A 10,007-nucleotide genomic window follows, 5' to 3' on the forward strand; every position below is an offset into this window, starting at 1 on the left:
GCCCACTATCAATATTTGCAACAGGGAACTTAAACTATCAGATTACGAATGCATAAGTTCAGTCATCATAACAATGCAATTTTCAATCTCCTCTTATCCATTGAGCGGGATAAAAAATAGGAAACATTACTTTTGGAACATCCCCAGTATATATATATGTATACTTGTGTGTGTGTGTGTGTGTGTGTGTGTGTGTGTGAGAGAGAGAGAGAGAGGGGGGGGTAAATAGAGGCAGATCAGAACAAAATCGGTACCTTTGGTTTCAAATCCCAAATAAATAGGACCTATAGTTGGTCGGACTCTCTTCAGCCTCCGTTTATATCTGTCTCGTTGAGAGGTTGAAAAGAGTCCGACAAGAATCTTTCTAACTTTTTAACAGCCCCTTAATTACAATATACCTCAGATCGAAAAATTGCGGTCGCGTTTCCCTTCGATGTAAAAATGTGTTGCCTACGTACGACGAATTGCATCTGAATATGGAAAGCAGCAGTAGCAGACAGGCTTACATCTTCATCTCACATGATTTTACTCACACACACTCACTTTTGAGGAATAATTTTTCACTCCAAAGATTGGTTCCATCCAACACATCTAAGTAACAACAGTGTTTACTGTATAGCATTATCAAAGATTTCCAGGCAAAAATAATGTTTGTTTATAAAAAGGAGGTATACCTAAAAAAAATATAACAATAACAACAATAATAATATGATTATTCCTAGTATTTTTTCCTCTGTGCAATTTCGCAACCAAGACCCTTATCTTCAATTTACTATAGAACACCCAGACTCTTCTGGCTCGCTCCCACTCCTAGATTTCATCCTCAGCATCAATGCAAGTGGCTTCATATGTACTGTATTCTGCAAATCCACTTAAAGATAAATTCAGTTACGCACATGCAGTAATTATTCGCATACAGAAAAATGATCCAAGACTGCTGACAAATTCAAACACACCATCAACTTCCATAAAACTCTCTCTGCAAATGGCTCTCCCACTTCAGCTATATCCAGCATCAGAAATAGAAAACGACGCAGGCACCACACACTATCTAACACCTGATTCCTCAAACTATATTTCTTCAATGATAGAATCTCCATTGATTGCGAGAAACTAGACATTCAACTAATTCACTCGTGTACCTCCTTACGACAACACCTCTCCAATAAACACTCGATAAACACATCTGATACCTGTTCCATGACCAATTACCAATTTCTAGCTCAGGATTATACTTGCGCATCAATATCCTCTATAACCTTAAATGTGCTAAATGTAATAACTCTTACATAGGCAACACCATCAGATAATTACACTTATGCATCAGTGAACATTTGAACACACGGATCTCCACATTCTACAAGCACATCATCTCATGTAACAATACCCATTGGGACATCCATATCAGCACTCTTGCTTCAGTTCGAAATCTTGGTAATCTAAGAATTTCGGAAGCACTCCTCATATCAAAACATAAACCTTCCATCAACAACAGACTTGAGCTTACCTCCCCCTTCATTAAATAATCATTCACAATAACCTTCCTAGATTGCTTTTAATGTTGTTGTCTCTCGGGTACATACGCATATATTTGCGTGCGTGTGCATTGTTATGCATTTATGAATATTTATTTTTGTGTATACATGTATATACACCATTAACCACCCTTTAGCCTACACTTTGGCAACTTTTCTGACACTACCTGCGTATAATAATGCTACACCATCCCATTCTCGCCAAACTAATTCATGCTCCATCCTCTACACTATTCCAAATTAATACATTTTAGTAAAAACAAAAACTTCAAAAGAGTTCAGTATGTATCAACGCAATATTTAGGTACATGCATGTGGCAACTCATATACGGTTAGCAATAATATTTCTTGTTGGATGGCGTCATAGATTATCTAATATGAGGGGAAAATAAATAAATAAATAATCTTCTCTATCTTTTATTCTATTTTTCTTCTATTCTTCTATTCTTCTTCTTCTATCTATCTTATTTTTCCCCTCGAGTTTGACCTAAATAGGATTAAAAATCAAGACATTTTATACAAATGTAATATGCACAAACTCCAACATAATATCTAGGTTGTGTTATAAGCATATTTGCTCTCCGCTACGTCGCTGATCATAGATTCCTATATTACATCTGGTGAGAGTTCACTGCAATAATCGGTTAGGATCAATGGAAGTAGTAACTCTAATAAATTCCTCCTTCCACCGCCACCCATTTACACCGTTCGTGATTGTTCACAACAGACAGTTACGAACGCACACCGGCTTCGGTTTTTACAATAAACTGGATTGGAATTTGGTGAAATGCACCATGCTTACTTATACGTTGTTAAAAAAATTATTTCCTTTTTTTTCTTTTTGAAAACAGACATATAATACATAATTTCGTTTTTACAATAAAAATGGCTTGGAATTTGAGTGAAACGCTCACTTATACGTTGTTTTATTACCATTTATTTCCCCACATTTATACACTAAAAAACAAAAAAATAGCTTCTTTCCTTTTTTTAATCAACATATAATACATCATTTCAGTTTTATTTCGCTTGGTTCTATGTTTTTCACTCTGTTTTTCTGTTTTTTATTATTATTGAAACAGGGTTTCATTGACACAAGGTTTTTATTCGCTTATTCTTTACTTTGCCCCCACCTCACAGACACAAACCACAAACACCCGGCAAACGCCTGGAACATAATATAAAAATATTTTGCGTAAATGCGGAACTAAGAATCCATTTTTTTTTTTTTTTTTTTGCTGTTTGTTTTTTTCTTTTTTCTTGGAAGGTCCGTCTCACGTTCGTATATAATAAAATATTTTTTTTTTACATTTCGGTGTGCTAAAAACGAATGTACAAACTGTTTCCGTCGAAAAAAAATACTTTTCATGTGCAGAAATTACTTTTTGGAATAGTGGGTGATCACTTTTTCATGTAAATTTAGCTTAACATGAGCACCCATTTTCTGGCCACCTGAGAGACGGGGCATTTTCTTTTGTGTTTATTGGCTTAAAGATTTTTGGACAAGGTAGTTCGGTAGGCGATTGCATATTTAACAGCCTTCGTTTATGCTCGCGTGTAGCGTAAATGAAGGCTAGGGCTGTGAAATGGAAAATATTCCCAGACTTAAGGGGTTATCAGCCAATAAACACACAAAAAATGACGCTCTCTCAGGTGACTACAAGGAATAATAATAATAATAATAATAATAATAATAATAATAATAATAATAATAATAATAATAATAATAATACCTTTTGCCATTCTTACCATGGGGAGGGGATGGTGTTTGGTAACTATTCTGTGCGTTCAACTAATAATTTACTAAAAGAAAAAAAAAGAAAAACAAACGAAAGTAACTACAAAATTGTCGAACGAGATATCCGAACATTGGATACTTGAAAACAAAATACCAATAACTATTTGAATGTGACTACGAAAGTCAAAGAAAAAAGTGTTTTCGCTAGTACACCTTACACCGTGAACTAATTTATGCAAATTGTCTTGAAGGTGAAAAGTGATATTTTTTCAGCTGTACCAAGAAAGGTTTTTAAAACAAAAAAAAAAAGAATTCTTGTACGTAATCAAAACTTAACGGATTAAGAGAAAAAAATAAAATATATTTTTTATCACTCAATAGAAAAAGGGAAAAAGAAAGGTTCAATGCAAAAAATAATATATCGATAGAATTCGATTGACAAAAAAAAAAGCGAACCTAAAAACGGTTGTTCGTAGTTATTGAAAAAAAGTGAATTAGTAAAATAGACTGATTTTTTCTAATCTTTGAAAAAAAACAAGATGGAGGAATTTGATAAAATAATGACACAGTTCATGCAAAATCAGCAGATCCTCCAAAAAGATATTGCCAAGGAGAACGAATCAGTTAGATTTCGCTGAGACCGTAAAGCTTCTTAAGGAGTTATTCGGACCGAACATGTCTCTTTTCCACAAGAGATGGTCATGTATGAATCTTAAGAAAACTGATGAGCATGACTACCTGACATACGCGTCAATAGTAAACAAAAACTGCGACAACTTCAAATTATCGGAACTCACGGTGGACGATTTCAAATGCTTAATCTTTGCACAGGGTCTAGTATCCACAAAAAATTCAGAGATCCGAAGACCCGTTCTCTCAAAATTAGAGACAGAACAAGGCCTGACATTGCAGAAATTAGCAGAAGATTGCCAAAGGGCAGTATCACTAAAAAAAAAGATTCCAGGGATATAGAAGAAGCAGGAGTGGCGTACATTAGGAAGATTAAAAACCCTTTCAGAAACTTAGGACAAAGAAATTTTGAGACTAGTTGAAATTAAAAAAATACTCAAATTATAACTACAGAAAACGAAATTACGATAATAGTCAATATAATAACTACAGAAAACGAAATTACGATAATAATCAAAGAAATTATAAAAAGAGAGTATCAGGTAATAATTGTAGAAGATGTGATGAAAAACATTTGGAAAAGGAATATCCTTACAAAAATATCAGGTGCTACAATTGCGATAAAGTTGGACATAAGAGTGTTTGTTTCAGAACAAAAAATAGAGTACACCAAATGAGAACAAACGACAAAAGAAAAAATAATTTACGAAAATATGTATCAGTAAATATTTTTGACAAACAAGTGAAATTTCAGCTTGACTCTGGATCGGATTTGTCGTTAATAGACGTCAACACTTGGAAAAAGTTGGGTAAACCGACTCTTCAAAAGTCAAGTAAAGGTGCGCGAACAGTGACAGGAGACGAAATAAAATTCGAAGGAGATTTCATCCTGCCCGTTAATTTAAATGGCACGACGAAGAAATTGAAAATCTTCGTAATTAAAGAAAGCGAGAACTTATTGGGAGTTCTTCGCCCTCTCTAGTTTTATTTTTATGTTTGTGTGTGTGTGTGTGTGTGTGTGTGTGTGTGTGTGTGTGTGTGTGTGCTTTTTATTTTTACAAAAACATTTAGGTATCGCTACACATTCATGCGTATGTTTCAGCCAACTAGTTATAAATAATTAGACATCATCAGGCGATGTTGCTTTAACAAAAGTCCAGTATTTAGGTTAATAATGGATTTTTGTAAAAGCAGTATCATCTGAGATGGATAGATTAAAGTACAAGTCAGATTATTCTATGAAAATGTCGTTGTGAAATTGAGCGATTATAATACATCACAGGTTGGACTTTAAGAAAACTGTCGTCGTGAAACTGAGAGAATAAAATACGATTTGGGTTGGACTTTATGAAAAGCGACGTCGTTGTGAAATGTAGAGATTAAAATAGGATTCGGGTCGGAACTTTGAGATGTATGCCGCTAAATTATAGAGAGGATTCAGTTACAATTCGAGCCGAACATTTTTTTTAGAATTGGCGTCGTTGTGTGGTATGGGCTATCTGTGTCTAGCCGTGTAGTGTGAGCTAGCTGTGTCTAGCCGTGTTTGAATGACTAGCTGTGTATAGATGTGTTTGAAGGGATAGTTGTGCTTAGAAGCCCTGGGATGTGAGTGCGGATCTGGGCAGGACTTTATGTTAGATTATCTTTAAGGATTATGAGGACATGTAGTTCAATATGCATTAATTTCCCTATCAATGAATTACTTGCCCTAAAAAGATGTTATAAACAGACCGTAGGGGTTGAGTGGTTGGCAGCAAATAAAACAAGACGAATGTAAAATATCTTCAATGATTTTTTTTATAATGAAATTACAAACGTGTAACCCTTCCCATGTTTAATGTTGTCTGTCTTTTTTACATTTTATTTTTCGCAGCTTTCAAATCGTAAATTTATTCGTGCATTTCGGAGACTGACTCGTGGTTCTTTCACACTATTCGCAATTGACTTCATAAAAAGTGAATTCATTTGGATGCTCCTCCTTATAATCAGGCTAGAGTAAATAAGCACTTAAAGTTTTACGAAGAAAAGCATTCCCATATATGGCAAATATATCTACAGACTTCGTTCCTATATATGGCAAATATGTCTACAGACTTCGTTCCCATATATGGCAAATATGTCTACAGACTTCGTTCCCATATATGGCAAATATGTCTACAGACTTCGTTCCCATGTATGGCAAATATGTCTACATACTTCGTTCCCATGTATGGCAAATACGTCTACAGACTTCGTTCTCATATATGCTGCAATGGTAAATTACAAATAAAAAGCTCACGATGTTCACCTTACATCTAATCATATATGTATGACGTTTTTTTATCAAAGGAATATTGTCAAAGAAACTCCAGTAACTTAAAAATGTTGTAAAATCAGAAAATCAAATATAATTATTATTAATGAAATTCCTATTAAATGTCTTTGTTAGTTACTTTGTTTTCAATGCTTGTAATTTCGATATAAAATAAACTGACTTACAATTCAACTTGAATGTTGTTCCTAATTGTATTGATAAATTGCAACTGTAAATGTAAATTGATTACTGATATAGATTATTGAAACACAATTTTTAAAACAATATTTACAGGAGACGATTAATAAGTAATGCCCCTGACAAACTTCTGATAGCAGTAGAGCAACAAAACTTGACACAGTTATTTGTTTTTCTTTACATGGGAACTACCTAGCGTTTATCATTTCTCCCATCGTTTAATGCCGCTTTGCAGATCGTTTTTGTAGAAAACTCCAGGTAGATTCTTTAACTACGACAAGTTGGTCAGGGGTATTACTTACTAAACGCTAGAATCATGTTGTGGTTAAAGAATCAACCTGGAGTAGTATTTGTTTAGTTTAGTATTTAATAACCAGATGACCAGGCCTTTATGTGCTTCAGGCTAAATATGCAACATAATATTAGCTACTTGTATTTTCTCTACCGCTCTCCCTCAACCCAGGACTGTACCCTAATAAACAAAGTCGCAGCATAGATATAGTACTCTCCCTCGATACTAGCGCACAAGTTCATGTATTTGGTGACTTCAATGTCCGCCACAGTAACTGGCTTGGATTCTCTAATTGCACAGACGTAGCTGGTAGCACAACACATAGCTTCTCTATATCCCATTCCCTATCCCAGACGGTTACATTTCCGACACGTTTCCTAAACCAGCAAGATCAACATGCCTCTCTTCTATATCTATTTCTGACAACAGTTCCCGATGATTGTACAACAAATGCCCACAGCCCACTCGGGAATGCTGATCACGCTGTGATAATGGTAGAAATCGCCCTAAATTCTCTCTTTAAAACTGAAGACTCACTACTCAAAACAACGAGATATTACAAAAAGGCTGACTGGGAAGCCATCAGGAAACTCATCAGAGGTGCCCTATGGCTAAATATTTTTCTCTTCCAGCGGAACAGTGTGCAAATGAGACCACTGAATGGTTAAAAACTGCAATTGGAGCACATGTTCCCACACGGAAATTCTATAGCAAGCCCCACTCTCCTTAACGGTTTACTTCTGAAAGGCAGCATGCGTTCCGCAGATTCAACCGACATAAGTCTAGTTCAAACAGACAGAAGTATATAGAAGTTAGAAGTAATTGTAAGAGAGTAATAGCGACAGCTAAGACAGATTACACTAAAACCATCAGAAAACGAATCGAAGCATAGAAATTAGGAACCCGTGATTTTTGGAAAATCTACAACAGTGTAGTAAATAATGGGCAGTCAATGATTCCCCCACTATCAAACAATCATGAGGTTGCTTGCACGGCAACCGACAAGTTTAATCTGCTTGCCAGTCGGTTTGCCTCAAACTCCACACTGGACCCAGCACACCACTCCCTCCTCGACTTTCGTTTGCGGACAAACGCCACACTAGACGATTTGAGAATCACCGCCTCTCAGGTACATTGGATCATAAAAAACCTAGACACCTCAAAGCCATGTGGACCCGATCTCATCCCGGCTGTGCTATTAAAAAAAATGCTCTGCTGAGGTTGCTCCAGTTCTCTCCAAACTTTACAATAAATGCCTTAACGAATCTTGTTTTTCCGACTGCTGGAAACCCGCTTTTTTGGTACCAGTCTTCAGGAATACTGGTGAAAGAACTGACCCACTAAATTATCGCCCCAATAGCATCCTCGCCAAAGTATTTTAGTCTTTAGTAAATCAATCCCTAGTCCAACACCTAACAGCTGACGGACAAATAATATGTATTTAGGCAAGCCCGTTCAGCAGCAGATATTTTAACTGTAGTCTCTGGGCGTATATACCGTTCACTGGACAAAACAGGGCAAGGTAGAGCGGTAGCCCTTGATATATCTAAGGCTTTTGACAGGGTATGGCACGATGGTCTTCTAAGGAAAATTAGATCATATGGTATCACTGGAAGAATACATAATGTAATTAAATCCTTCTTAAGTAAGAGAAAAATCCAGGTTGTCATCGACGGTCGTACATCTAAACAATATGATATAAATGCGGGAGTGCCTCGGGGGTCTATCCTTGGACCTTTATTATTCCTGATATTCATAAATGATCTCCTTGATAAAATTGTTTTGGAGATGGGTATATTTGCCGATGACACCACACTCTATAACAGGCATGATGGGAAAACAAATGAACACATATCTAAGGACATGGTAGAAACACTAGAGGATGACCTCCAATCTACAGTCGAATGGGGACAAAAATGGATGGTCACAATCAATGCTGCCAAGATAAGCTTGTTTCCTTCAATAACTACAAGAAACATTCTCTACCACCAATAGCAATGGCCAGGAACACATTATCTGAAAGTATTTCTTTTAAATTTCTCGGCCTAACGTTTACAGGGAACATGAACTGGAATTTGTACTTACTTGTCGGATACAAAAAGTAAGATGTGGATAATGACGAACTTCTTAAGCAGTTCGAACATTGCCGAGATGTTTTCCGATGGTGGAACATCCACCATTTATCCACGCCCAGTTACATACAGGTAAACACCTGACGCCTTATTCTTTCATACGTTTTCTTTCTATATATATCTTTTATTTACATGGCGTAAATTGAGTGTGATACGAATACAAATCAACCATTCAGTCCTGCCACTTTCTAACTTCGGAGGATCAGATGAACATGGATATACTGCTTTTTTCTATTTAGATTCGCTTAAAGTCATTTTGTAGCGATTAATGCCTATCGTACAAATTTGTTTCAGCGATTCATTCAGACAATGATCCGCCTCGGACATTGTGACAACAAATAAGAAACTTTTTGCATTTTTCTAGTTAACTCAAATTTTGCTCATATGATTTTTTGTCGCGAGTATAAAATATATTTTCCCTTTCAACGTACTGCTGTATATTGGAGGTTCCTTATGGCGTTGAGGAGTGTATAGCAAGTGTATATAAGGTACGTATAAACTAGGAAACCAAACCGTGTATATGTTATATAGTCGTCTATGTAATGTTTGCTCTGTGTGTGTGTGTGTGTGTGTGTGTGTGTGTGTGTGTGTGTGTGTGTGTGTGTGTGTGTGTGTGTGTGTGTGTGTGTGTTTGTGTGTGTGTGTACATTTTTAACACATATGATAAACAGATATAACTCCCTTCAACAATAGTTCAACAAATAGGACAAATAACGCTATTGTCTGCTTGCCCAGACAAGAAAATGACATACCTTTTTTTGTCGGAACTATTGCTATATTGTTGCAGATGCGCTTCTGAAAATGTAAGTCATTTTCTACCCCGATAATTTAGATAACCAAATTGTTTTTCTACATTTACATTTATTTCTGTTACAACTCTGTTTGTTCTGGGGTTGCACGCCATTCCTTTTTCAGGGATTACGTATTACTGTCTTTCCAGCTGAATGCTTCCATAGCTGAACGATTCCCAACCAGCTGAGAACTTGCCTGTCCCAACTACTCGTTCCAATCCGTTCACTCAAGACTTCCTTTAACTCCTAACTTTGCCTGTATGTATTCAAACTAATTATTTATGTTTACGTCATTCGACTGCACAAAGACCTAACAGGTGACTTATCATTCACGTTTTTTCTGGCCTAATGTTATTGTTGTTATATCTAGGTTTGAAAACCTATTTTGTTTATGTCCA

This window comes from Euprymna scolopes, chromosome 13, assembly GCF_053919585.1.
Source record: "Euprymna scolopes isolate OS-2025 chromosome 13, ASM5391958v1, whole genome shotgun sequence".
Classification (NCBI taxonomy): domain Eukaryota; kingdom Metazoa; phylum Mollusca; class Cephalopoda; order Sepiida; family Sepiolidae; genus Euprymna; species Euprymna scolopes.